The sequence below is a fragment of the Oxyura jamaicensis genome, chromosome 14 (genome assembly GCF_011077185.1).
Source record: "Oxyura jamaicensis isolate SHBP4307 breed ruddy duck chromosome 14, BPBGC_Ojam_1.0, whole genome shotgun sequence".
NCBI lineage: Eukaryota > Metazoa > Chordata > Aves > Anseriformes > Anatidae > Oxyura > Oxyura jamaicensis.
In genome coordinates this window covers 15,783,474-15,810,617 of record NC_048906.1, presented here as the reverse complement: position 1 = coordinate 15,810,617, position 27,144 = coordinate 15,783,474, and the positions used below count along the sequence as shown (strand labels likewise).

At 41.9% G+C, this 27,144-nt stretch overlaps 2 long non-coding RNA genes across 3 annotated transcripts in view; one reads left to right on the top strand and one right to left on the bottom strand.

Moving 5' to 3' along the window:
• LOC118174518 overlaps positions 1-26,926 on the top strand; it is a 37,425-nt gene extending 10,499 nt beyond the window's left edge. The window contains exons 1-3 of one of the 2 annotated variants that reach the window (XR_004754676.1): positions 1,256-1,271; positions 17,282-17,442; positions 26,141-26,926. This is a non-coding gene — a long non-coding RNA (uncharacterized LOC118174518). Of the gene's footprint in view, positions 1-1,255; positions 1,272-17,281; positions 17,443-26,140 lie in introns of those variants that run through there. The other variant, XR_004754675.1, reaches the window with a different exon arrangement.
• On the bottom strand, positions 516-17,389 carry LOC118174517. Its single transcript, XR_004754674.1, has 3 exons — positions 17,287-17,389; positions 9,505-9,566; positions 516-1,279 (listed from the first exon to the last, which is right to left on the bottom strand). It is a non-coding gene; the product is annotated as an uncharacterized LOC118174517 (long non-coding RNA).
• Positions 26,927-27,144: the final 218 nt, after the last annotated feature.

Genomic DNA, 27,144 nt, shown 5'->3' with positions numbered 1-27,144 from the left:
CACCTCCTCTGAAACAGCAAGTTGCAGGTTAGAAAAAAAAATAATAATAATGTGAAATCTAGGCTGAAATTCTCACAAATTGATGAGATTCCAGCTTTGGGAAAAAAAAATACACAAAATATTGTGAAATGCCTGGTGCAGTAATTACAGATTGGCAACACTGTAGGACTTGTACACCTGAAATGCCTGTCTCATCAGTCAGCCTGCTTCAAGTACAAATGGTTGTTTGTTCTCAACATTAAGATCGGAAGATAAAGGAAGCTGGCAGAGCCCAGGAATGCGGGCTGTTAAGCAGACATCCCCCACCCATCTCAGCTCACACTTTTTGGGCAAACAGCTGCCCTCCCCCCGGGTAGCTTCCCCAGCAGGGATACACCAAAAGTCACCTTTTAATTACAAGAGCTCCAGACTGAGAGCTTTTATTTACTGCTTTAGGTCTGCAGATATGCACTATTTTTAGCATCTGCGAAGATGGACCACGATTGACTTTGTTCTCTGAGACTGATGTCCTTGGGACAGTGGCACACAGAGCAGCATATGCGCTGGTTAGGAGCATTCACTCATTTTACATAAAACAATATTTGGGGGGCTAGGACCCTCAAGTACAAAGGGGACTTGCATACAATACCTAGTACAAGGCTCCTTGCAAGCTGACTTTTTTAATTGTCAATGATTCTTGTTACAGCAAGACTGCAAACGTTTGTTTAAACAATCTTCTGTCCTTCCCAGTGCCTGCTGAGCACTCAGATGTGTTTAAATCCCTGTTGGTGACTCTTGAAGTATGAACATGCTAAGATACAGAGCATTTGTCGTTGTACACACTAACTGTATTGGTGCCATTGCCTGTGGCCTAAACAATGAAACGTTCTTCTCTCCAGGGACCAGAAGAGAGATGGCCCTTTCAAAGCTTGACTCTAACATCAAAGTTGACTTTGCAAACTTGAGATGAATTCAGCAGCTTTGAGGAGGTTCCCCTTCCTGCATCACTGCGTTCACCTTTGAAAAACCTTGTGCTGAGGTAGAGCTTTTCTTTATCTTTCAGCAGGATTTCCAGAAAGGGGGCATCCATGGCAGCTGCTGCCTGATGGTTCGTAGCTCCCTACTAGCACCAGCTCAGAGTGAAAGATGGAGCTGGTCCTCTCCCACAGCCATCAGAACCTCAGGCCAGCAGTGGAGGAGACCAAGCTGTGTCTGTTTGGTTGTATCCTATGTGCCAGGTGCTTTGTGGGAACAGGGTGTGCAGAAACAATCCATTGTCACACTGTGATGCTGTTGCCTGCTGTTAATCAAGAGCAGGTTTAATACAACAGAGTCATTGTCACGCTTTGATGAAAGCCACTTCCTCATGGTTACAGCATCAGAAAATCTCTTCACACCAGAGATGTGTTTCAGTGAGGTATTTGCATTGCAGACCAAGATGGGCAGCAGACACTTGGATCTGTCCCATGGCCTCCTAACATGTCAGCTTTCCAGAACTGGGGAGCTGCAAGAACCATCTGGTAAGGGCTGAGAACAGGACTAGTTTGTTACCACAATCTTTCTTTTACTTTAAAGAAGTGTGAGAGGCCTAAACAATGGACAATTCCTCACCAGAAATATTTCTATCCAGTGTGTTTGTAGGTACTACATCACCCTTGGCTCAGGATCTTAGTGCCTTGCTCTGTATAGGGCATATCTAGACTAATATTCAAAATCCAAATGGAGCTACTTATAGTCTTAACCTGAGTTTGATTTTTTTTCATTGTGCAGGTTTACAACTGGCTTCTATGTCTTTCTGAGGAAACAACAAAATTAAAATATGATCCTGAATTACTAAATGGCATTGAAAATGCTTTCAAAAAAAAGATATTCTTGGGATAACTAGTGGGTAAGTTATGCTTTCTGGGAAGAAGTAGTTTTCACAGACCTTAATGCTGATCTTTCACATAAAAACCCACTCTACTTACCTATTAGGGGGAAGGAGATATCTTCCAATTATATGTAATTTTTTCAATTATGTCAATTTAAATAACACTTAAACCAATGACTTCCAGCACCTTCAAGTTCAAGTAAGTTACAATGTCTTATCAACATATTAAGATTTTTCATTTCACCTGAAAATATCCATTAAATTCAGATAATATTTAATATAGTTTCATCATTATAGCCACTTCACAGGCTGATGTCAGACAAATATTATGGTAAATTCCATTTCATGGACAGAGAAACTGAGGCACTGAGGACGTAAGTGATGCATTGGGGACTGAAAAGGGTGACCACAGGGCTGAGACCCGAGCTCTGTGGTTTTGTCTTCTCGCTCTGCTGTAAAATGACTCAGCCATGTGTTCTCTTTAAAGACAGCCTGTTTTCCTTGACTGCTCCAGGGACTGTGTGATTAGCCAGGAGAACAAATGTAAAAGGCAGCATGTGTATTTAGGAAGAAAGAAGATTGAAAAGGTATGCACAATAAAGCTGAGTGCTTTGGAAATCACTGCCATTAGGTCAGATTATGTCTGTCATTAAATCCCACCCTAGAGCAGAGCCCAGAGGCCTCTGAACAACTCAGATCTGCTCCCAGCTATGGGGAGCACAACCAAGCTTTGCCTATACTGTGATGCTCTCCCAGGTCTGTCCTGTTGAGGGGGTTTAGCAAGCGCGTCGATGCTGTCTCTGTGCTTGTAGCAGTCAAATACCTGCGCTCAACCCTCTGCTCAAGTGCTCAACTCTGCTCAATAAAGAAACATCTATTGGCCACTGAGATTTGAGATAAGAAATGTGGAATTAAGCCATTTGTGACGTAGATTTATCTTTTGGCAGTTTTGGAAAATTACAGCCACTAAGGGAGAGTAGTGATCTCTCATAAATTTCCTAATTCATTGAAGTCAGTGCCATGGTGAACTGCTAGGCTGGCAAAGGCACGAAGCCAGCTGACATGGGAGAATTACGTCACTGTCGCTCATGTCATCCAGTCATCAGTCCTAAAATACAATATGTTAAATGCCACTAAACCAAAACTAAACCAAGTAATTCACTCGCACCCTCTATATCTCATGGGCCTACAGGTGTTTCTGTACTCTTAGTTTTCAGGAATTTCAAGTATCATGCATTTCGGATCAAGCAAGGTTCCTAAGAAAATACCTGATGGGAGAAGTGGCTTCTCCTCCCTGCCCTGCAGCTTGTGCCACCATGATGGTGCAAAGTGCTGCAAAGCCCAGAGCAAAGAGTAGAGGAGGTCCCCAGACGTGGCTCTACAAATGTGGTGACCCACAGCCTGGGCACCAGCAGCACTTTCTTTAAGCAATGCAAGCATTTAAGAAAATGACAGTAAGCATCTAGGTCACCTCTGTGAGGGTTTTCCTGATATTTTGCCTCCAAGCTGCCTGGATGGTGTTTGGGGGTGGCCCTCCCCAGGCAGCCCCACATGGGGCAGTGCTGCTGTGCCCAGCTGCATGCCCAGGGCAGGGAGGAGAGATGCAGGGTGGGGGGCAGAGGCACAGACCCATGGGAGGACATGATGCCAGGGTCTGCTGCTGTCCAGGCAGCTGCAGTGACTGCTGTTGCTGGTGATACAGGTTGTCGCCTGGTCCTACCGGTGGTATCTTCTGGCCTGCAGCTGGGCGCCAAGGGTCACACTTGGATACGCATTTGTGGGTGGCTGCAGGGAAGCGAGCACCCCATCTGTAAGTTTCACCCTGGGATGAATGCTTGGTGAAACCAGAGGCTGCTCCCCCGGGAGCTGCCCTGCAAACTTCAGAAAGAGGGCTGCTGCTGCAGGAGGCAGCAGGCACTGCACCTGTCTTTGGGAAGGGGGTTGTGAGCAGACAGATGTACAGACCTGGCTGCAGTTAGGGTCTTGTTTGGACTGTCTTTGGGCAAGTAGGACCCTACTGCAGAAAGAATGAGGAGAGAACCAAAAAGCATTCCTGTGTTACATCCTAGTGAGATAACATGATAGTGCTCCATCGCTCCATCATGAGATTAAATGAAAGGTTTCCCCATGATTTGAGGGGAGCTTTCTAGGAAGTAAATGTAAATTTATAATTTATTTACTGTAAAAGAAGTTTCTGAATAATTTTGGGTAGATATCTGGCATGAAACCTGAGCATCAGCTTTCCGCAGAGCTCTATATCAGGTGGACCAGGACAGGAAATCCCTCTCTGTGCAGTGGCAGCCAGCCCAGGGCTGCAGGGTGCCACGTGGGGCTGTGGTCCTGGGAGGTGGTCTCAGACACAGCAGGTCACCTGCATGGGGACAGGCAGATCATATCCACTTGTCAAAAATGTGTGCTCCTGAGACATGGGCTGGTTGGGATTAAGCTTTTATCCCACCTCAGGATTCTCTTGATTTAAAAAAAAAAATAAAAATAAAAAATAAAAAATAAAATAATAAAAAAAAATAATTAAAAAAAAAAAAACAGGGGCGGCACATATCTTCCCAGGACCATCCACCAGTTGGGACTGGGCACAGTGGTGGTGCCTGCCCAAACCTGTACCTGGAGCAAGGGCTTTGCGTGATGGGCAGATGTCTCTCAATAGCAGAACAGCAACGTGCGCATGCATTATCTGCACAAATCCCAGGCTTCAATTCACCAAGATATCATTCTTTTCATTTGTCAGGCCCTAAAACTTCCTAGTGGAAGGATAGACTCCTCTGTAGTGAATGTGGGCCTTCTGGCGCTGTGCTTGCCTTCAGCTACCTTCAGGGACGCAAAAGTCGTATATAGCTCCATAGGGACTGAAGCCACCCTTCTCCAGGAAGTCAGGATGAACTCCCCCATCTCACAAGGAAACATTTTTCAGCAGAGCTCTTGCTGGCAGACACAACATATGAGGAAGGACTTTTTGCAGACCCATTTCCTACATGTCCATACAATGTTTGCTTGACAGACACAGAACATCGTTAGTATAAGGAGCACGCTGGTAATATGGCAAACTGCAAACTGGTATAGGAACTCATGCGATGCTGAAGGCTGAGACACCTTCTCATAATTTTAGGGATTAGTCTGCATAGCAAATCTCTCATGTCCCTTTCAGAGATGCTAGATGAGGTGGCTTTGGGGATGCCTTGCTGCTATTCTGGAAATTCATCTGATGCCCGAGAGCTGGCTGGCAGTGGCAGAACTGAGCCCATTTAGTCCCAGTTTTTTTAGAAGTCAGTTCTCCAGAGTCAAGGGGTTACTACCCACTGTAGGGACAGAAACAGGAAAAGGAGTTTATCTTCTCCGAGGCAAGAAAACATTCCAGAAATATTAATTAGTGAAATAGCTGTCATAAAAGTGACATTTCCTGAACCTCCTGGAAGGAGTATTGCTTTAATCACAGAAGGTAGATCGCAGTTAAAGGTCTCACCGCTGACTAGCCTTGTTTTCAGTGGCTGAAAAACTCCCTATGAAAACTAATTGCTTCCAAGATTTGCACTAAATACCTGCATGAAATAAATGTGGCTGCACGGTGCACGAGGAAAGATAATGCAAAGACAAACTGAACTGGCTGGCAGTTAGGACAGACCTGCATTTGGTGTCCTTCGGTAAAGGAGGCCCCAGCAGACACTGACAGCCCAAAGAATTCAGACTCACAAAATGACAGAAATACCAGACCATGGTGTCCATGAAATTGAGACAGTTATGGTAGATATCACTAGTTTTTTTTTTCTGCAGTAAATTCATGGTAGCCCTACCAAATTAATGCTACCAGCTTGGGAAGTGAGAATCAATTAGTAGCTTCAGCTACTATTTTATTTTTTTTTTCCTATGGGACTAGAAGATATCAGAAGTCATCAGTGCCTTGTTAATTCTTAATGTCAAGAGGTTTTTGCACTGAATCTCAAGTGTTGACCACCTGAGCCCTCTGTTCACAGGAGCGGGACCGGCAGTGATTCGTGCTTCTCCCTTCAGCATGCGATCACACAGGAAAGGCTGCCAAGGGTGAGGATGGAACACACCTCCCTGCTTCATGTTGAGGATCTATGTACTTGTGTAGTTTTCAGGTAAAACATTTCCCTTCATAACATAGCTAGAGTTGGAAAAAGGTTTAGGAGGAACAAGTAGATTGACTTTAACAAATGGGAAAAGTGCCTCTCTGGGAATATGGCTGTGTTAGAGTATTTTGGCTGACTAAGTGAATTTGCATCAGATTTTACTTCTTCAACAAAGCAATTGAAAAGTGTTTTCATTCTTTCTGGCTGTTATTTCTCCAGAATCTGCCTGCCAGGGTAATTGTCTAGGATGGAGAGTGATTGAGATCTGTTTTGCAAACACAAGTATAATGAAGTTTTAATATTTGGCGTGTCCACAGCAATACCCTAGAATCCCCATAAAATAACATACACAGCCAGGAAGAACAACAGACATCTCCTGGGTTGTCACCAAGGAGTCTCTGGCTTCAGTGCCTTGGGGCAGTTAAAAAAAAAAAAAAAAAGATTTGAGATGTCAGAGATGTCAGATTATAATTATCCATGATGGCAACACAGTGTTCATAATGAGAAAACAATGCTCTTTGGACTTCAACCCAGTGTAGCACCCGCCTCTTCCTCTCTCCATTCCTCTGACTGTGTGAATTAAAAATAAAAAATGACCCGGAAGAGCAGGCGTGGTGCCCATCGCAGAGGGTGTGTTCCCAGCCATGCCACACCAGTACCATGGTCCTGCTCCACCAGGAGCCTGTCTGGAGGCCCTTGTGCCACAGCACAGTGCATTTTGGGCCCACGCCAGCTCGCAGGCAGAAGGATATTGGATTATTTTTTGCTTTGACAACAGGAAGTCTGAGGCAAGGCATTTCCCATTCTTGTTCCAGCATTATATGAATGGCCTTTAAAAAGTGTTTCAGAGAAGTAAACACAAAGGAATTTCATACAAAGGAATGGTTTTTAACAATGCCCCTGTTTTTTCCACGTTCAGCTGTGTGGCTGGGCTGCTTTGTCTCAGCCAGCTCCCTTGAAAGTTAGTGCAGTTCTGTGCACATCGTGCAGGGGTGAACGTGTTCCTCTGTAGCCCTCCTTTTGATCATGGAATCATTAAAGTTGGAAAAAACCTCCAAGACCATCTGGTCCAACTGTCCCCCTGCCACCTATATCACCCACTAAACCATGTCCCTAAGCATGACGTCCCACCTTTCTTTAAACACCCCCAGGGACAGTGACTTCACCACCTCCTTGGGCAACCTGCTCCTGGCTGCCTCTAGATCTGTGATCTCCTCGCCTCCTGGTGAGAGAGCAGCAGGGAAGAAGGATGAAACGTGCTTTACCCTTTCTGTGAATGGATAGCTGGATAGCTGTCCCATATGTTTCCAGATATCTGAACCTACTTGTGAGGTATTTTTTGTTCATTCATTCATAAATAAATGGTCTGAGTAGACAGAAATTTTTTGTTTGTTTGTTTGTTTGTTTGTTTGTTTTTAATAAGGATTCAATGTGCTTTGAACTCAGTGTGGATTTTCCACTGGTTTTAAAAGACTGGATGAGGTCTCAAAACCATAGATCACAGAAAGAGACACAGGAAAAATGTGCATTAGCAAACAGTTTAATGGTAAAGCCAAGTAATTTCAAAAAGAGAAACAAGGAGCCAATTGTTAACAGTAGGGGGGCATCAGCTCAAAATTTAATGCCTTTTCAGATGCAAAAATATATATATATATTTGGTCTAATAAATGATTTAATGTTCCTGTCTAGCCTTTAACAATATGCAGAGCAAGGCAACCTCTCACCAAGTAAGGACTTTTTCTTATCTTTAAATTACCTTTAAATGTTTTATATTGTCATATTCTAAATCTATTAGGTAGTAATTTTTCACTCCAATATGTATATCCATATATCCCAACAAAACAAAAACTGGAAAATGTTTTCCTTTTTCTCTCATAGTTCCAGTAGACCTGCTCTGATTATGTTTTCCTCTGTAAATCTGCTTTGTCCTTGGAGTTATAGCCTCTGAATATCTGTATACTGTCTATCAATCAATGCTTAGTCAATTTATAAATACTCCCTTTAAACTCCTGTAAGGCTTCCAGCCTTTGTGCAGCTCTGTAAACTTTGCTAGAGGATATTTGGGAAAGAACATTTAAATGATTCAAACATTGCATGAGTTTTTCATAGGTCCTCTGCAGAGAAGTGATGTTCATCTGAAAAATCACCTTAATTTGCATCACATGGGAAATGGGAAAAACACCCCCCCCCCAATAATAATAATAATAATAATAATAATAAAACACCAAAACACCCACGTTAAATGCCTTCCTCATGGTCATGCAACAGTTTGGTGAGAGAAGTAGCTTCTTGACCCTAGTCTCAGGCCTGACCTTAAACCATGTGCCAGGTGGATATATATCTCTTCAGGATTGCCATACTGATCTCATCTCTGGCATCTCACTCGCTGCTTTTTTATCTGTAATTATGTATGGACATAATTATCCTTCATTACATAGAGTGCATGCTGTGCACACACGGACAGGAAAATGAACTGTGCAGTGCAGCTGGGGTGTGCTTTATTCTGACCAGAGGTAAAATTTAGCCAGCATCATCAGTGTGCAACATTGCAACACAGACCAGTTGCATTGAGTGCAACACAGAACGGTTAGGGGACGGGGTTTTCTTTTTTGGGATAGAACTGTCCTGATGTTGTGGTTTGCAGTTCATCCATAAAGCTGCAATGCATTTTAGTGTCTTCTCACTTCCATTCTACCATTTTCTCCAATATTCAAGCTTCTTCTGAAATAGGTGTGATAAAATTGTTATCACTACGCCTTTCTGCTTGGTTCAAGGTGCTTTGCCTTGTCACCTACCTGTATTTACTTCTCCTCTGTGAGGATACAATAGACAAAATATAAAATCTTAGGCAATCAAAATGTAGTAAATTACTTCTTAAGTCATCAGATGGAAGTCAGTCAGTTCTTTACTCTGTGAGGAAGAGGTGAATGAGGATAAGGATTCCTGTCCTGAAGACCACCACTGCTGCTTCATTCATGAGTGAGGAGAGGAGAGGAGAGGAGAGAGGAGAGGAGAGGAGAGGAGTACAAGTGAGACTGATATTGCATAAGATGTTTAGCCACACATCTGCCATTAACGGCACCGGTGACAGCAGTGCTGCTCAGAGGGCTCACCGCCATAGCCAGCACTATCGCACCTTTACGGTGTGGCAGTTGGTGGTGGCAGCACGCCAGGATCCATGGTTTACACTTAATGCCCAGCACACAGCACTACTATCTATTATCGCCAGTGCTTCTAACTGTACCTTTCCTGATAGACCATGTGCAACTAGTTTTATTTTATGCAAATGAGGAGTGGGGCCTTACCTTTGATCTGAGGAGTCACCACGTATCGGTCTGACAGAGAAGTCGGGTAAGGATGGTGGTTTATGAGTGCCCTGGGTGCACTTGGCTCCTGAGATCACAAGCTGTGCCTCCCGCTCAGAAACAATTCCGGTGTCTGATGCCAGTGGCCTTCCACCGGCATATAGGCCCTTCAGATAACCAAGCCATTTGATGGCAGGAGTTTATCTGTCTGAATCTGTTACAGGTCAGTGCTATAAATACTAACCTTTTTAGTATCTTGGTTCCTCCTTAACGTTTTTGCCTTTCATCTTCCCTATTGGAGTCAACCTGGGAAAAATAGGGATGGTTTCTGGTAGAGTATAAACCTCTTTTGTAACAGCCAAGGATGTGGACCTATATGTTTGGTACTGCCCAGGAAAGGAACTTCTCTGTTGTCAAGAGCTGGCTTTCCCAGTTAAATCAGCCTTCCATCCTGCCGCCAAGAGAGTGAGTGTCACATTCCTTTGTATTTTTTTGGATGAACTATTAGACCATACTGGTCTGAAAACTTACTAAACAAAAGGAGGCAGGGCTGCATTTTCTTTTCTTCTATTGTTCTAAGCAAGTTGATATGTACCACATATAAAAAGGTTATTTGTTTTATGCACAACAGCAAAAGAGGTTGGGAGGCTGAAGCTCTCCAGAAAATCCCACAGGAATTTGAGACCAGTGCTGTGTTCTGGCCCAAATGCAGTGTTGCTGGTAGGAAATAAAGATCTCCATTGTCTCCTAGCTGTTGATGTTTGACTGAAGTCTAATCTGAGCCCTCCGCTTCTATTCCCGGTGGTCACCTCTGGAGCATGTTTTGGCTTCCAGTGAGCACACAGTCAGGAGGAACTCACCTGCAGAAGGTTTCATTCTTAAAAATGTACACGCTAGATCAGAACTGTTCACTCGTTCATATTCACTTTGAATAACACCTCATTCTCATGACTACTTGTACTTCCCATGAGCAAGGATGGCAGATAGCAGCCCACCACCTGGTTTGTAGCCTGTGTAACCTCAGGAACCGGAGGAGTGCAATCACTTCACCATTGCACAGCACACGTGTGCCAGGAATGAGATGCCTTATGACTGCTTCGTATTGTGATAGTGCTGTATTTAATGTACTATATCAGTTTTTGGCAGCATCAGAAAAGTTCTACTCAAACTTTTTTTGTGGGAGGCAGAATAGGAGGTGAATGGAAAGACTACTTTCCCCAGTTTTGGTCAAAGGAATGAAAAATACCTACCATAAAAGAAGTGGAACTGCCAGTTCACAGAAATGTAATGCAGTTTGCCTGTGGCTCTGCCTTGCACTGAATTAGGAAACCCTAAAAACTCACAACTTTTGTATTTTAGAATTGAGACAAGCTGTGTAATATTTATGTCCTTCTTTAACAGATCACAAGAGTCAGTCATAATGCTAATCTCACTTTGTTGTCCCTGGCAGCATGATTTGAGGCTTTGTGCACCGTCATATTATTCAGAATAGGATGGGAGATTCAGAGCAGGGGCTAGCACTGGAAAACCAGATCCATGTGTGGCTGCTGGGTAGACATGGTGCACACTTACTGAAGAAATCCTGCTGTATCAGAGCCCGAAATTCTGCTTATGATCTTTATTAAAATAAGGAATATTATTTTAAAAAATCAGGAGTTTTGGCAAAGTTTCTTAAAAAGAAAGTTCTGGGCAGAAAATAGACAGCTTCAACTTGATGAGTAAATGTTTCGTTATGCTATTCCACCATATCAATGTATTACTAACAATTATAACCAGCAGAAAGAACTCAAAGCCTGGAAACCATGCATTGCTCTGGCCTTGAATACTCCTCAGACACAGCTCCACATCCATCTCTGTCAGCTCAGCTTAAATTGAACTTTTGTTCCTATTCCTGCCTGCTCTTGAGGTAATATCCAGTGACATTACTGCAACCTTATCTGGGGATGCTTAATGTCAATCAGAGATCAGGATGCTTACACTTCCAAAACATTATGAGAAAAAATAGTAATCTATATTTTTAAGAGAGAGGATGCAGACTATGCCATTTTATTCATAATGAAGGAATTAAAATTACTTATCTGATACTTCTAAATCTGGGAGGACTGAAGAAATATTTCAGATTGGTCCTTGTGTTTCTTTGCTCAATGACAATTATTTTATTACTTTTTACACCAACAGAAATTTTTATCTCATTTTGTATACTAATACTGATACTTCTGCTTCATCACTGGTGACCTCTTATCTTTCATAAAGCTGCACTCCAAATATCCATTTCTCCACTAAAAGCCTTCCAACACCAATCAATGTTATCACCGTAAAACAACTGTCCTAATATTTAAGCATTGCATTATAATTGCCTGTAATAGTGGTAGAACTGTAGAAGTGTAAACTTCTTGGGACACAGGCTACTATACACGTTTAGAGAGCAACATGGCTAAAACAAAGCAAGAGGAGATGAAAGTTGAGCTCCTTGCTGTAGACCATTCCCATCACCTCATGTGAGCACTTTAACCCTTATTTACTGCTGAGGTTTGCATTTTATCTTTTCACTAGAGCCTGATTTAACCTTACAGTCTCTTCATAAAGCACAGCAGTACATTTTTATCTTCCCCCGAAAGATGTTTTACGCCTTGGGGTTTGGGATTAGAGGCAGAAGGTGAACAAGCTGTTGTCTAAGGGCCTCACATTTTGATGCTATGCAAGAACTAATGAAGGTTTAAACCAAAATGAAAAGCAAACAACCTTAAGCAAACCAAGGTGATGATGGTGGGGAGAAATGAATGTTTAGGGAACTGCTAAACATCTCTAAGCCATTGGCAATCTACATGCTTTGCTTATGATTTCTTTGAGTTACAACACTGGGGTTTGTTGCTCTTAGTGTCAGGATGACACAGACTCTCCCAGGCATCTGATAACTAGGGAGAAGCCTTCTTACACCCATGACCTTGCATGCACTGCCTACCTTACATATATGGTCTTGCAAGCTGTGATACAGTCCTTCCTGAATAACTGCAATGTGTCTCAAGATAGAAATAACAGCCAAATGTTGCACACAAACTTTGGCTATATCTACACACATTGCTTAGAAGTTTGTCACAGTTAGCATGTTAGGGGTTTGTCACAGCAATACTCTGGGCTTCACACTGGGCTCTAATTCTGGATCAATTACAAGTTCCTTTTGCCTGGGCAGCGCATCTCACAGTTTGCCTTTATATCCATCACTTTACTTGTGATCAACTCTGCCTTTGGAGTGCAGTGCAGTTAATGATGGAGACCACCTGGGAAAACCCACACCAATTGCCTCACATGGGCGACCCTATCTTGGGATACTGCAACTGCACATCAGGACAAGGTTGTATCTTCAAAGCCAAGTTGAAATCTTCAAAATCTGGCATAAGAATCCTTTGGCGTAAGCTCACCCTCACTGCTCTGTCTGGTCTCTGTAAGCCAAACCCAATAAGTAGCCTAGACTTACTCCTGATAGGAAATATTCACCAACATCTTTAAAAATAAGCACAAATTTAATGCTGGTAGCAGAATATATGCTGGTTTTTTGTTGTTGTTTTTTTGTTTTTCCCAAATTCTCAGGCTTGGCATGCACCTGCCTTTCACATTTGTTCTGGCATACCAAAGTTTCGATGTGTTTTTCTCACACAGAGGGTTATATGCGAAGAAATACACCCTCAGAATCCTTAATTATCCAAATTCTAACCATAGAGCTGAGTGGTTGTTTCATGAGCAATCATTTACGTTTGTCCATGAGCAGAAGCACTCATGCGTGGAAGCTGGCTGTTTAAAAGGTTCTCACCTTCACTCTGGCAAGAGTTCAAGTAAGTATGTGTACAGTTAATATAAAATTTCTTTTTATCTTTTATTTGCTTCTTGATTCTGCCTTTTTAGCCCATTAAAAAATTAGGACAGAATCACCTCAAAGAATAACCTCCACACTGTTTTGTTGTCCCCTATTTCTTTAAGTTGTGGTCACCACAGCAGTGCTGTCCTCGTCTGAACTTTGATTCAGCCTCAGGTCTAGAGAGTTCATTTACTGAGGAGCCAGGAAAAGTACATAAACAAAAATGCACATTCACAAAAGAGGAATTATATTAGTCTACATAAAATTCACACTGATACTTTATTTTCAGTGAATATTTGGAATATAAGAATGACCCAGACCTTATAAGAATGACCCAGAGCTTTCCCCAGCTGTGAGGCAGTTAAATATTGTATGATTAAAGATGCCAAGATGTCTTAGGATGTAGAGTGCTTGAGTCCTTCTGCTGTAATGGCTCCATCTTCTGGGATGCGATCAGTTGAGCTTTCTAGGTAGGTTATCACTTTGATGCTCCTAAATTCTCACTGCTACCTAAGGCTGGTAATAATGTCCTGCAAGAAGGCTTCTGAACGGCAGAGCTTGTTCTGTGTGAACTTATCAGTACAGCTGCCTCTACTACCGAGCCCAGACTTGCCAGCAAATCATTCTTCTTTAGGGAGTCCTACACGCTGGAAAGCAGATTTAGTTTCATTATTGTCTCCTATGAAAACAGGGTGACTCTTAGTCCAGGGAAGAAGTAGGTCATATTAGAGAGGCTAACAAGATTATGACCAGTTCAGTAGGACACTCAGGAGTCCACAGATTTCTCCCATGCTGCAGCTGACAAATGCCTTGCAGCATATTTGAAAGTGCTGAATGTCCCTAACAAAAACAAGACTTAAATTCTTGTTCCTTGGGTACACACCTGTTGTCACTTTGAATAATGAAAAGAACGTACAATCTCATAATGTGGTCCAGGGAGTCAGCAGAAAGACTATGCAAAATGTTTCACATTTTACTCTTTCCTCATTTCTTCATTCCTTACTTCTTGAAATTGTCAGCGTCCTCAATGGGAGTCATATGTGCGGGATGCAGGGCTGGGCGCAGACCACAGTGCCTACCTTAAATCTTCATCATCTGCTGTAGCAGCAGCAATTACATCCTCTCCACTGCCTCTAGAGGGTAGAGCAATCATGAGTCTCTACCAGGGTAGGCAGACTGAACACTGACTGCTATTTCAGTCTCCTAAAAGCTTTAAAATTTCTTAGCAACCCTGCACAAAAACTGCCCATCAGTGCAGCCAGCCAGCAGACCTGAGACTGGTGATACAGCAGTTTAGCAGCGCTTTGCCAGATTCATCCCACTCCAAACATAATCATAGCAGTCTCATGGAAGTCCCAGGACTGCTTTGGCAGCAATTGTGCGGGATAAATAAAGCTCCCATTGTTGCAGATGACTCTGCTTTCAATTGCATGGGAATCCAGGACAGCAGAGACTTCTGACTGATAAAGATTAGGACATTTGGACTACTTTTTGAGTAACACTGGGCTAGAACCAATGCACGAAGCAGCACCTTTTGGAACTTAATTTTGGGCAGCTTTCAGCTTTTTTTTTAAGCAGCTAAGTCTCTGATTTTGTCACTGCGTTGCCATTTGAACAAGTATGAGTTAATATATTCTCGGCCATAAGTATGTCTAGATCTCCACATAAATAAGGAGGGAGTTTTGCCCCAAAAATCTTTGTGAGGTGGACTTATATCATGGAAATATATATATCATGTTGAGTAGAAGAAATATTGCTCTTTTTATTCTATGCTTTTATAGAAACTCTTTTTATAGTTGAAGATGAAGAGTGTATGTACATTTAAAGTAGTCCTGATCATGACCTCTGCAAGTATTCCTGAAAATTCTTTGAATTTCACCAGCTATAAATATTCCTTCCATGGCATAAATTAAAAAGACCCAATGCATCTCCTTGTACACTACCTTAACATTACAATACATTTATTTGTCCCTCCAGCAATTTACTGAACTGAACTTACTGCTCCTGAATATACAGCATGTACAGAATAGAGATACAACCTCTTCAAAGAAAAAAAATAGTCTATTGATTATTTACCTCCTAAAGCTTTCCAGAAAGTGCATGCAACTTTCCTGATCCAGAGATTTCCCAATAGTAGATACCTGAATAATTAGTAGTGTTACTGAAAATTTATTTCCAGCAATTCAGTCTGCCTATGTGGTGTATGGGTTTTTTTGAGCCTAATCAGATCTCCAAAGGCAGTTTATATAAATCAGCCTCAGGATGGTAATATGATAGCAGCTGAGCTTGTTTATAACACAGACTTCTACATGGTGCAAAGTCTGAGTTTGATGGTTTATAGCAGGCAATGAAAAGGCATGCCTCTGCCTTGCCCTTTGATTGTTTTGCTGAGCCGAACCATTGAACGTTGCAAAAAAAAAAAAAAAAAAAAAAAAAAAAAAAAAAAAAAAAAAAAAAAGTTCACAGCCAATTTTTCTAGAAGTTTAATTCACTGTGTTTTTCAGAAGTTTAACCTCCCTCATGTGAGCCAGAATTTGAGGGTAAAAGCACATAGGTGCCTCTCTATGCCAGCACAGTAACAAAATTCATTGTGGCATCCTGAACTGATAGTCCCCAACTCTTTACATCTGAACCCAGCCATGCAACAGCTAATTGACTGCGTGCTTGCAGCCAGCAAGCTCAGCCAACCTGCTTTCAAAGAGGAGGCAAAAAGTGGCATTGGGACTGCGAGAGCAAGTTGTTTGTTTTTCCCCCTCCTCTGGATGCCAGACATCTCAATCTGCCAGCAATTTGGGAAGGGAGCAATCCCCAGGGGTGGAGCAGGGAATGCATGGAGGAGGCTGCTTCCTTTGCTCTCTGCAGCATGGCAACCCATTGAGAAATAAGGGAAGAAAGGCAAGAATGGTGTTAAAATATAGTCAATTAGGGCTGAGGAAGATGGTAAAGGAAGAGATGTCAAATTTGACTGAACCTGGCAGCAGAGGCACACGTGCTTTATTTGCACAGGGAACTGGGTTAAATACCCTGGACTTTTGGCTGGGCAATGACGTACAGACAGGGCCTTTTGCGGCTGTGTGAGAAGCAGGCTCCAGGGCTGCACAGAGGTGTGAGGAGCACGCGTGGCTGTGTTGGACATGCAGAGCCCCTCAAATGGGTAAATCGGGACTGGCTGTGAGTTAGTGCATACCATGGATTTATACATGTGCACATACACATTGCAGAATGAGGTTTTGGGGGGAAACTTGTCCCCCAAGCCCTTAGGAGCACCACGGATTCACCGGTTTGAGGGCTGATCTTGTCTCTCCTGTGAACAGTGAGTGAATTTTCCTCAGCAGAGAAAGCCAGGAGGTGGCAGGGAGGGTGGGCTTCCCTCCTCACCCACCTGATGCCGTGTGGGGCTCAGTGCAGCCCTACACACAAGAGTTCCATAGGCCAGCGCAGAGGGCACCTCCTCACCACTGAAAGCAGGTGGGCACATACTAGCTTTGACACAGGCAGTCACAAGTAACGCGGCCTGTCCAGCTCAGGAATCATCTCATCTCCTATAAACACCAGAAAGCAACACGCTGCCCAGCTGCAGTGCCTGTGGGATCATGGAGGCAGGGCCAGGGCCGTTCTCCAGCACCTCACAGCAGGCACCGTGGGCAGCAGGAGGCAGAGAGCCCTTCTGGGCACGCCGGCTTCACCCCAGCCACTGAACTGCCCTCAAACCTCCAAAATAATACCACTGATGGCTGTGTTTCCATCAGCCCAAGCACAACTTGCCCTTATAAAGCTCTTAGTGAACAGATAATTTGTGATATGCAAAATATAATGAAAAGACAAGTGATCAGGAGCTGGTCTGCGACGACCACCTCTGTGTCTCATGACAGTGCTCGGCGCTCACTGGCGGTGCAGGCCGGATTTATGGCCACCACTGAGGCTACATGGAAAGTCATCTGACCCTTAGGATTACTACAAATGCATTTATGGCACATTGTTTTCCTTTTCATTGTGCTTCTCCAGGAATGTAGTGTCACTTGAGGTTTGCATGATTCATACGCTATGCTGCATAAACAACCTCCAGTGGACTGGATTGACGTGTATGTATTGCCTTCAGTTCTACAACAGTTGAGGATTTAGCTTGCAAGGCATGTTAAAGATGATATTTTGGTAATTTTATTATCAGATTACCTTACAGCTCCCCAGGAGAGGGACCTGCATTCACCCATTTGCTGCCCCATGCTCTCCCTGCAGGACGAGCTGGTGCTGGCAGATGAGCTGAGGAGTGCTCACGTTTGGGGGCTTACTCCAGACAGCACTCTCTGTGAAAGACCAGAATGTTAAGAGGTTCGTCCCAAGTACTTTTTGGTTCCCTTTATATTTTTTCAGTGTCTTCCTTTAACCATAGTTCTATGTTGATATTTTTGGTGATGGTAACGACTGTCTTTCCTTCTTTCTCTTAAGCCTATTGACAGTAACAGTGTACCTTTACAGATAACACTGTCCTGTTTGGTATATAACAATGTAAAGTTTAAGGAACTGATTTTAAAAGAAAAACAAGAAAAATACATTTATAATTGTTATTTTGGTGCTCACCTTTTTTTATTAGAGTGGGAAACAAATTGCAGAACTCCTTAATTTTTTTACCTCACTGCCCTGTTGCCTCTGTTCTTGAAGCAGCTGGCATTTCTTCCAGCTCACCAGCAATGTTCTAAGAGAGTGATAACCCTGGCAGCAAATTACTGGGGGATTGGTAGTCTGAAATTGTGAATTTTGAATTCCAGATGCATGGCAGAACCATTTTGCTTTTCTGATACAAGATTCCCCTGGAACAAACTGAAATTACTTACAGGTTGCTTTTATACTTTTGTGCTTCTTTCACCTTTTTAGCCTCTTTTTCTGCTTCCCCATTAAACCATTAAGGTAAGATTCACGTTTTCCAACAGGAATGCCATAGATGTTTCACAAACCTAATTTCTTGGGAACCGTTCCTGCAACAGTTTTCCTGCAACATTTGTGTTTCTAGCATAAGGGTTCAGGAACTGTCCCAAACAGAAGAGGTAACACCAGGCTGCTGACTGCAAAACATCACACAAATGCGCCTTCCGTTTGTAACATCCCCATTCAGTGTCTTTTGCACAGTAAAAGCATTTAGCAACAAATACAGGCCACAAGGAGTTTATTCATGTCATTGTTTAATATAAGAAATGCCATACATGAGCATCTAGTAAACTACAGATTTTCTTAAATGTCACCAAATGTGTTTTTTGAAAGAGAATCATTGCATCTGCTAATGCAAAACAAGATGACAGATCAAGATGGAAAGACATGGTCTATGCTCTTCCTGCTCTAATAGCAGGTCTTCCTCTGTCTCCCTCTGTTTCACTGAGATGAGCTTATTTCATATAATTTCTATGGTGATTCTTCTGTACACAAACTCTCAATTAGTACAATAAGTATGTAATTGGTTGTTGTGTTAGTTTATCATGTGGCCAAATAATCTCTCCCTAAATAATGCAGGAAGAATCATACAACATCAATCTAGGAAAACAAATGAAAATAAAATTTTCTACAGAAAGATTTTTAAAAAGACTTAATTCTCAAGAAAGGAGAATAAGCTCTGTATGCCTTGCTGCTGCTGAGTCTGGCCATCTCTTTCTTGCCTTTGGTGCAGGCTGGTGTTTCCACAATGGTCCTTGATTTTGCTCTAGAAATGTTTGTTTGGCATTATGAAACATGAGATTCATTATTTTATTGATCAATCAGTTTTACATTCTGTCTTTGGGAAATGGAAAGAGGTGGATTCAAAAATAACAGGGAAAGAATGAGGAAGCTCCTCCAGGCAGGGACTGGCACAGAGCTGATGGAGCCAGAAGAACAGGAAGAACAACAAAATAAGGACCAATAGGCCTTTCTCATTCATGCAGGTTATTGCTATTTGTCTTCTCAAATTCTCAAATCTTCAGAAACGACTCTTTAACCAGCTCTTGCTTCCTCCAGGTTCCTCATAAATGTTTTCTGGTTGGAATTTTCAAAGTGCTCTTGGAGAATTAAGCTTTGAAAAGGTCTGGCTTCCCTTATGATTATAACATGGTGGCATAATCTTTCTGCAAAAACAGTGATTTTTTTTTCCCCAAAATAAAGGGGAAGAAAAAGTAATGAACCCAAATGAAAGAACTGAGGATGAATGTGGGAGCATAAGTATTGCACAAGGAGCATGTGTTTGCACATGTCTCTGTGAAATAGCACTTTCCTTGCAGTGCTTCAGACCACACCAACTACTAGGTGGCAGAAAACCAAGTGTTAGGCATGCGCCATCATACTGCAAAGTGATATCCACATGAAACAAATGTGTCTCTCTTCAGAGCTGCACCCTGTCACGGGATTTGGATACATGTGTGGGCTTCCCTGCTCTCAGGAACCCCATCTGTGCTATTTTATCCTTCCCCTCCAGGACTTCTGCCTACGCATGGAAATTCCCTTCCCCTCAGGCAGTGAGTATGCCCGGGCTTCCACTCCTACCTCCTCCACCACCATGCTCAGCTGTAGCTCCCTCCACTCAGGCTCTGACTGCCACAATCTACAGCTGTTTCTGCATTGTTCTTGCAATCCTTTAAAAACCAGCTAGGGTCTTTCCACCTGCAGCTCCTCCTCCTCTGCTGTCTTTCTGCTGTGTGTATCAGATAACTCCTTTACTTTTGTCTTGTCTATTGGGGTTGAAGAAAATTTAGGATGTCCCATTAATTTCCAAATAGCCAACCCTCAACTTTTAGCTTAGCAAGGTTAAAAAATAGCTTATCCGTATATGTGAGTGCTACACACCCCGCCAAAATTCAGCTCTGGAGTGTAGAATTATGCTATTCCAGATTATGCTGGCCTGTAGTACATCTCATGTAGTATAGCCCCTCTCCATCACTACCACTACCTGATGCTTAACGAAGCTCCAACACGCTTGGTGCAGCAGATTAAAACCAGAGGTTTCACTGCCTCCAGCCCATGGCCTTACTCCTTTCCAAGGCACAGACATCTGATTATCCGGGGAACCTGGTCCTGGATTGCCACTGTGGTCAGCCCAGTACCCTAAAGGAAAATAACTCAAGCCTGGGCTAGCCTTAATACAGAACTGCAGTAGTCTGAGGGCTAATTCACAGGTGGGTGAGCTGTCCTTGCTTTGAGGGCAGTGACGTCCAGCAAAAGGATGGGAATGGTGACTAACAGTAGCGACCTCTTTAAGTGCAGTGACCCTTTCAGTGTAATGTTTCTGGGACTGTGTGACCTTGCTATCAATTTCTGTTCAGAAACATAGGAAATGAGGACGGTGGACTGGAAAAAGTTTCCAACTTCCTTGAAACTAGTGCCTAGCTATTGTATCAAGAACTGATTGGTAACAGGTTGAAAGCACCCTCAAAATATAACCTATTTAAACATCAAGTTACCTTCATGTTTAAATAACACTCCCTTTATTATAAACTGTATTCAGCTTTCAAATTATAGCATACAGAGAGGAAGACATCAATCACATTATGTCTGCAAATGTGTGTGTGTAAATTTATGCATGGGAATATTCCCACTGAAAAGGAGTACATGAGCCTTAGGCCTCGCAACTCATTCTCTTGGAGCTGCAGCTGTGCTGGCTACAGCCCTTGTTGCCTTCCTCCAATTCCAAGTGTCTGGGTCACCAGTACTTCAGACTGTCCAATCTGCTAGTGCAGGATTGATTCCTAATATTTTAAACTGCTTAAGGGACAGGCTTCTACCCTTTTACTTGGAAGATATGTCCACGATTTAGTAAGTAGCTCTTGTTACACATTTTTCACATACTCTCCCTAAAGGTTTGGAAAAATGTGCTCACTTCTCTTACATTTACTCAAATTCTCAGAACAGTGTTGTTATTGTTGTTGTTTTTCTTTTATTTCTGTAAATAATCAAGATTTCATAGAATAATCCATCTCTGCATTGACTTATGCATGGTTAGTTATTGACTTGTTCTCTGGTTTTGGTTAAGCTTTAATGCTGCGAATACCTGATGGCATCTTACACTATATTAGCAACATGTCAAAAAGAATTGATTGTGTAATCAAGCAAATGCCTAAAAAAAGTTACTAACCTGTAATTTTCACATTTGCAGAGAATATTCAGATTCTCATCTCTTTGTAGATTCTCAGTCCTACTTCTTGACTTCTCAGAATGAGGTAAATGAAGCTCTTTGAAATCTGAGAGGTTTGGGCCCATATAGTGGTGGCTTGGTACCAGTGCCAAGTGCACAAACTGGTGGTCTCCACATCTGGATCGGCTGCTCTGTGCAGCTCCAAATATGAGTAGGCATTAATGTTTTACCAGTGAGATAAACCAGTCAAGTAGGGCAAAAAAATAAAAGAGGATGGGAAGGGGAAGAAAGTCTGACAGAGCAATACAGAAGTTACAAAATCAATATCTTATCAGAGACTCTCCAACAATAGGACAGAGGTGAACAGTCTCTTCAGAGCAGTAAATTCTGGTGAGTGGCTGGCCCTCTCCAAAGATCTGTCTGGATTCTTACCCCTGAAGTGTCAGGAGGTGAGAAAAAAGAAGGCACGATAATAAGAAAAGCAGTGTAAAGGTGGAATTCATAGGGGAAAGGAATGTATATAAAGGCAGTCATATTTAAAAGAAAAGGTGAGGCAACTCAGAGTAACCTCCAGCACCACGTTTCTAACTCTGAACGATGCATGCAAGACTAAAGCAAAGCTCTGAGTTAAGCAATGTTATCCTGAAACAGATGAAGTTTCTGCTGTGTTGAACAGCTTGATTCCTACAATCTTGGAAACAATTTCCACAGCACAGGATGACTAAAATAGGATCTCTTGCTGTAGACTAAATCTAAATCATAGTGGTTTTGTGAATGCGTGGAGCATGCACCACGTAGCTAACTTGCAGTTTTCTTGGATGAAAATATCCCCAAGAAACACACTGGGGGCTGCTTTGCTTCAGATCAAATGCAGTTTGACATGATTTCAAACTTCAGGCCAGACAGGTTATAAAAACAAAACTGGAGCAGCTTAGCAGTTAGACAAGGTATTGGTAGCAAAGCTGCTTGTTGTGTTGGTACCAAGTGAGACAGTAAGGTAGATGGGCCTTCCAAGTGCTTTAGTTCACTCTAGCCCTTTACAACTGGTTTTTACAATAACAACAACAACAACAACAATAATAATAATTACATTTAAAGTTTTATTAGAACATGCAGGGCAGAAATGGCAAAGTAGCTCAAGTCTCATCTTTTCAGTGATTCTCAGATGAGTCCTCTGCAGCACTCTACCATGTAAAATCTAAAAGATAACTGCCTGGTGTGTGAATCTCACTTGATGTCACCAAGAAAGTATATAAGAAACCACAAAGTGAGTGGTTCCAAGGAAGTCAGTGATGGCAGACTCCCTAAAGATCCTAGAAGAGAGCTTTTAATAGGAGGTTTCAAAAATACACATTGCCATATGAACATATAAAAAGTCTCAAGAGTCTACCCTGGAGTAATTCAGTTTAGGTAAAACTTGGAGTTTTTACTTGGAGAAGCCTGACTACTTGGAGGTACTGCTTCCCATGTGGATTGGGGAAGGTTAGTGCTTTAAGCTTTAGATTCTGATGGACTGAATTGCCAAAGCATCATCAAATAAAAGTGGCAGTCCTTTACTTGCAGCTGTAGGTCTTTCCACATTTGAAAACCAGCTAAGAGCATTCAAAATCTTCCACTTGTTCTGATCTGAGGCCAGAGTTAGAAGACTCACCTTTGTTAGAAAGCTTCTGACAAGGTGAGTTAAATATTCCAACCTCCTGGGACTTGGTCTGTGTTGGAAAATGGCTTTTGCTCCTTCAGCTTCTGCTGTGAAGGACCTCTGGGTCTCATCTCCTTGAAGCTATTCAGAAGCATGAAATCCTGTTAATAAAATGAGTAAAATGAGTACCATTAACTGCAGTTTGCCAAAACACTGAAGTAGCCTCCAGAAAATCCAGGAAAATTGTGTCAAAACATGTTCCTACAGGCATCATATCACTTAAGGCAACAGCTTTCAACATTGGCAGAGTACTGGTGATTCTGCAAGGACCTCCTTTGCCAGGTACAATCAGGAAGAAATAATGGGGGGTATATAATATATATATAATATAAATAAACATATGTTTGGTAGAAAAGGTAAATGATGAACATAGGAATCCTGCTTTTTGTTTAATGCAGCAACTGCAGACATCAAGGATCAAACAAAAAAAAAATATTGAAAATTATCTTACACGAAGGATCTCAGACCAAGAAGTCTGACCATAGGCTATCTTTATAAATGATCAACTTAAGTGTTTCTAAGCATAGCATATCTAAATAATAAAACTTGTAACTCTCTTTTCTGCACAAACCCTACCACTAACACACCATGCACCAGATTTATTTCAAATACAATATACCCAAAACAGCCCGAAAGAACATTTTTCCAAAACTTTCTCAAAGAAACTAAATGCTTAAATCTTGATTTAAAATAAATAAATAAATAACAATAATAGCAAAAATTTACTTTGAATGAAAAGGATCCTCCACTTGCACTACACTGGAGATGGGATGGGTTGCCTAGAAAGCAAGGCATTCCAAAAGAATGACAGCCTGCTTTAAGCTGCAATGTTAGCACCAGCTGCTTTAAGCTGTGATGTTAGCACCAACTAATGCTTAATGCTCATATTCGAATAACAAAACAGCTTGCTTTAAATGTAATTAATATTCATTGCTAAATATTGAGAACAAATAAAGGTAGTTGGATGCCACATTTGGCTTTGACTTCACCACTGTGGAAATGTTAATCCACGCTCTCATCTTGCCTCCCACGGCCTATTGTCAGTTCTCCTTCCATGTTCTTTAAAAGCCCAGCTTCCCAAACTCCCCTAAATGTAAACTATTGCTGATAATAGGATGAAGTACAATTATGTGATTCCACCTGCAAACATATCTCCCAATTTCAGTTCCATTTCGGGATTGCAGTTAAATTCATCCTTCCTATTTTTAAATCTTCAAATGGAATTGCCCCAGGGAGCCTTCCAGATGTTTATCTCTGTGCTCCCAGCCCTGCTCTTTCTATTAGTCTAATTGGTGTCTTCCTCCTCGCTGCAACATAGCACAATTCTGGCATTACTGGTGTGAGGAACTCCTCCTCCACAGACCCCACATATAGCGGCAGTTTTCCAGCAATTAATTCTCAGTCTCTACTCAAATATCTGGAGTGATCATTGCTGTTTAAATAGCCCTCTGAAAATTGTCTTAAAGGGGAGGAATAAATCCCACATCTCATTTATTTGTTATTAATTTATGAAGAAAGAGCAAAGATACCTTTTTTATTCTGTCCTGGGTTTTTGGCTTGCTTGCACTTTGACCTCTCCAGCTTTGCTAGCTGGCACAGAGCACAGGAAAAACAGAACGATGGCTATGACAATAGGGTCTGACATCTGAACAATCAGAGGCCAAGGGTCTCTAATCAAAATTTTTCTTCCTCCTCCTGAACTCAAATTCCTAATAATACTTCAGAGATGGCCTTATTTGGGAAAAATTCAACAGTCACATCTTTATCAAAAAGCAGAGGGCTTTCACTTTAGCAGTTTCTTGTAGGGACAATGAAGCTTCATAATTCTGATATTCCTTTCACACACAAAAAAACTAAGTGGAGAAAAATACTTTTGTCTATTTTACTGGGAATTTCTGACCTGAAATCAAATCTCAAGACACTGAAGAACAACATCACATTGCTTCTTGGATCTGTCTGCACAGAGCTCCCTGCAGGTTCAGGGCTCACATTTGAGAGTGATAGAAATAGACATGTCTTCTAGGACCTAGTTTTGTTCATTGCAAAGCAAAAGGTGTATCTTCCCAAGTTTATTTTTAAAAAGTTTCTTTCTGTTATTTGATTCACTTGTTCTAATTTATTCCCTGCCTAGGATCTTTTCTCTGCCCCTCAAAATAAATGATTAATTCAACCAATGTTAGAACATTCATTAGAAGTAAAAATGACAATGCAGATCTCAGTTGCCTCTTTTATTTAATCACTGAGAGATTTTGTGAGGTTTGCTTGTTAAACAGGTTACAAAATTAATCTTCCATGCTGGAATCTGATCCATCCACTGACTTCATTGGGTTTACCCAGGCTGAAAATTGCAGGATCAGTTCCTACCTTCGTACTGAACTTTGCAGACTGTACATGCTACATAGAAAGAAATCATAACTACTCCTTACTACATGACGGATAATTCTAATATGATAACCATTCAATGTAGTCCTAGCATCACCTATGCTTATGCAGACCTGTTTTCACAGTTTTTAACCCATCAGGATAAAGTGAAGACCAGGGTGAAGAAGAATCGGTATCAGAACGGAGGTAATTGTTAATGTGGCCTCCTGAAAGAAAGAAAGAATTTGTGGGTGTAGGTTTTTCTTCTAAGGAGGAAGACAGAGTAAGGAGGTAAGGAAATGGCACTGGAGATATGGCACTGTAGGTCCCAGCCTATGCCTGGGCTGACAGCTGCTTCTGGGTGTACAAAAGCTAAACTCAGTATCCAAATGGGGATGCGCAGCCAAGCAAAGGGAGGTGATTGCAGGAAGGAGAAATAGTTTAAATCTTTAAGCACTCAGATTTCTCATGTTATATTTAATGTTTATTTTCACTTGAACATAGTAAGTCACCTTTGCTTAGGAGCACTAATGCCTGGCAGCCCTAGTGAACATCAGGAAACATCTTATTTGGCAGAGACAGTACCTGCCCGTGTCTGTGACCTTTTCCAATAAATTAACCAAACAAATTGACATTTATGGATACACAACTCCTATGTTAGCAAGACCCAGGTGAAATCTGTGTTGTGTTCTTCTGGATCAGCTGCCTGGTGCTTTGCAGTGGAGGTGTCACAGAGGAGGTCTGTGACAAAGCCAGGAACTCAAGTGTCTTCTCATAAGTCTCAACCTGATACCTTAACCAGAATGTTTATCTTCTTGTTGTCCTCAAACCCCCCGGGGAAGATGTCACAGAAACAAATTCTTCGTTGCCCTCCACAGATGAATGGACAAGCAGCCAAATACCACTGCAGGTGCTATTTGCCTTTTGATGCCAAAAGTGAAGAGACTTAAAAATTATGAAAATTGCACAAAGGTGATCAGTTGCTATGCCACAATAGAAGAATTCACCTGATTTTCATCTCGCTACTCTGTGCCACCTTTCCGTGGTTGTGTCCAGTCCCACAACAGCAATGTGCACAGGGGTTATGAAGCTGCAAGTGCATGGCCTGTTGGGGCACATGCTGGAAGGATCTGCCCCTGTAACTACATATGTGATACATGGATGGCCACAGCAAAGAAACCGTCATTATTATTATTATTATTTTCTATAAGCAAAGAAAGTAACAAAGAAACGAGCAAAACCCAGACCATGTGACCCATTTCTGCTTTAATATATTCACAGCTCACATTCTGGCTCTGACAGTGAGTTAGCTGGTGTATGACCTGTGGTGTACAATAAGTCACTTAATCTTTTCCTGCCCGTTTGTAAATATGGTGATCTAAAGCACCTCATCTCCCTTACAGAGAAGGAGTTGTATGGATTATTCAAACACGGCATTACAAGCATTTTGAGAACCTCTGTGGGTCAAGGCGCTTCAGCATAACAATGAAAGCTGCACGGGAAGCATCAGTTTTCTTACTGGCAGTCCCTATCTTCCACTAATAATGAATTCACTTTAAAAATGGCTGTTGCAAGTATACCTAATTTCATAGATACTTTTCAGCTTCACCTTCTGCCTTCTACTCAGAGTAAGACAATTTGTATGGCTAGCCTTACTTGATTAATTATAGTTGCACAGAAAAAGATGAACCGGTAGAGTACCTTCCATTCCTTATTTCACTACGGATGTCTATCACTGGTAACACTTAACTTCACAGTTTACTGTGTCCAACAAAATTTGATGAGAAAAAGGGATCATCTGATTTTTCAAAGATGGTAAACAGAGACTGGGTCACCACCTAGCAGCTCAGATGTAAACACACCTCTTTATAATAACAGGCTA